We start from the raw sequence: 2,917 nt of genomic DNA on the forward strand, positions 1-2,917 counted from the left end.
TGTTAGTCTCCTATTTTGTTATTTAAAAAAAGTATTTTTTAAACCAGAATTTAGCTTCATTTGGAGGCCACACTGAGTGGTACTCCATTTACTCCTAGCTCTGTGTTCAGGGGCCCCTTGTGACGGTTCTCAGGGGCCCTTTGAGGGGCCAGGAATTGAACCCAGTCTGCTGTATGCAGGGTCAGCGCCTTCGCCCTGTGCTCTCTCTCCAGCTAGGGGATTTCAAGTTTTGAAGCATCCAATAAGCATGCATTACTGCCTAGAACATCTGCAACACACTGAGACTTCATTTTCAAAAGAAACTTTCGAGTCTTTTGTGGAGAATTCCTTTGGCAGGAGAAGGGGCTTATACTGGGCTAGAAGTTCATCCTGACATTTTCTAAGAGATGAAGGCCTCTCCGCTATTTTTTTTTTTGGCTTTTATCTTTTTATTTGAAGCTGTTCCTCATTCACACATAGATTGATTCTGTAGGACTTGGAGGAAGGGGCAAAGGTCATTAATTATATCTTTTTTTTAAAAGATTTTCAGATTACTCTGATGCTAAAATTTGGGTCTCCACTAACATAAGCAAGCCCTGTCATATCCCATATAAAGATATGGGGGTTCTAAGTCTCTAAATCAAGACTCTTTTCTACTAACTGTTGTTCTAACTGCCTTTTACTGCCTTCTGACACATTTTTCCTTGGAAATAGCTTCAAGGACAGCAGGCAGTCCAATAGGATTACTATCAAATAATTACCCTTTTGTACCATAAATGCAAATAACAACATAACCCCGAAGGCAAGTCACTGCTTTGTGATGCTATGAAAAAATGAATAAAAAGATCTCACAGACCCCAGAAAATGACTCCCACACAGATTATACATGGAGAACATCTGAAGTAGACAGTCAGCTTCCTAGCTTCTGGCCGACACCTTACCAAAAACAGCAACAACTAGCAAACACAAACATACTTCCTAAATTATATTTCAACAAACAAAGCTAAATGTGCCTCACCTTCACAGCCAGAGACTTCAAACGTGTTTGAGATATTGTTTTCTTTGGTCCATTTGCCGTGTGCTCAGTGCTCCCACTTGGGAGGCTTTGTCTTGGGCAATCATTGTCCCCATTCGTCCCCTTGCCTCTTGTAGGGAGGTGAGGAGCTCCTGTTGCCTGTATTTCCTGCTCTATAATGAGTGGCTTACACATCCATCTCCCACTGGTGGTACCTTTCTGCAGAGCAGAGTCTGAGTTTACTCACTGTCCATCTTCAGTGTCACTCTCGGACACGCTACACTGCTGGTATCTCATTAGTTGAACTGGAATAGGATGGACATTACCGGACAGAAAGCATGCCACTTGAAAGGGCATGTATCAGAGGATATCATGTCATGGGTGTGCCATTCACAGATCATCTGGGAGACACAAACGTACTTGCCAGGACTGTGTGAACAGGATTTTCTGTAACCCACTAGGTCCTTTTGTTTAAGGTATGATGTGCTTTGGCTGGGCTCTAACTACCTTGCTATCTATCAATCTGGTTTTACTCAAGATTAACTCTCCTGAAGACTTGTGCACTGTCCATTTAGTAAACCAGATTATAGCTGAATCCAGATGGTAAGAAGGCTGCTCTCGTGTTTACTACTCGGCATTAAAGATGTGGATGGACATGAATCAGTTGCCTGGATATGGCACTTAGGAAACTGACGTCTGTCGGGTAGAACATATTATTACAACCTCAAAAGGACTTTTGCATGGTCAAGCTTCTCAAACACTGTCTTAAGAAATGCCCGATGAGCTGGAGTGAGAGTGTAAGGTGAGATGCTTGCCGTGCATGCTGCAGACTGATTCGATCACCGGCACCACAACGGGTCTCCCAGGCACAGCCATGAATGATCCCTGAGCACAGAACCAGGAGTAAGTCTGAAGCACCACTGGTGTGACTGAACCCCAACCCACACATCCCCCAGTGAAATGTCTGAGATTCAATGTTGCCAAGAATCAATGGATAAGAACAAAAGCACTGGAAGACGAAAGGTTGCAAACCCCATTTTGACTGCAATGGGGAGAATGTGGAAAGAAGCTTTCATTTTTATAAACCTCCATGTAGTTGGTGCTGTGGCATCACGGCTGCCATCTGGTACGGCTGCGCGTGAGAGAAAATCCTTCTGGAAGCTGCAGGGACATGTGGTGTGTACAGCATCACCGACGTGGACATTTTGTCCCTCCAATGCCTCCCCATCTCCACCCACTTCCCGTGGTCTTGCATCCAGAGCTGCTTTGCAGAACCTTGCCAGCAACTCACTGCGGGCCACGATCCTCCCCAGAGAGAGCCCAGGTCCTGTGCGTCTTTCCTTCAAAGGCCAAATCGCATTCGCGTTTCCGTGTTTTTGCTGCCTTCCGCACTGCTGGTTCTGACTGTTGTGTTCACCTTCTGTCCACTGACTCTGCTCCCCCAGACACCCTTCACGTCCCAGGAACTGCTGACCAGACCCCTCTGATGCTGCTATTTCTGTTCTGTGCGTGCAACCTCCTGCCCTTGACCCCCTCAGTGACCTGAGATGATTCTGCTCCCAAGTTCCTGTTATGGCTAATATATCAGTTAGTTGACTTGGGGCAAGTTCAGCTTCAGAGTTTCTTTTCTGTCGGCTAAAATGTGAAGTCTGGTACTTGTGGCTTGTTTAAGTGAGAAGATGTTTAGGAAGTAATAAGGACTTATTACTGTGTACTGTGTGCTCTGGAATGGTTGTTTCCATAAAACTCATCACTAACCTACAGTTACACTCCTCTAGAAACTGCTCTTCTCTTCACAGTCTGACACACCATCCTGTGCAGTCAGTACTCCTAATTTGCTACCTGATTGCTTTCCCTATTGATATGGAGAGCACAGTGGCCTCTGAAATGTTTTCTCCTTTAGCTCTTTAAACCATGTTAAAG

The sequence above is a fragment of the Sorex fumeus genome, unplaced genomic scaffold, assembly GCF_029834395.1.
Source record: "Sorex fumeus unplaced genomic scaffold, SorFum_2.1 ptg000013l, whole genome shotgun sequence".
Classification (NCBI taxonomy): Eukaryota; Metazoa; Chordata; class Mammalia; order Eulipotyphla; family Soricidae; genus Sorex; species Sorex fumeus.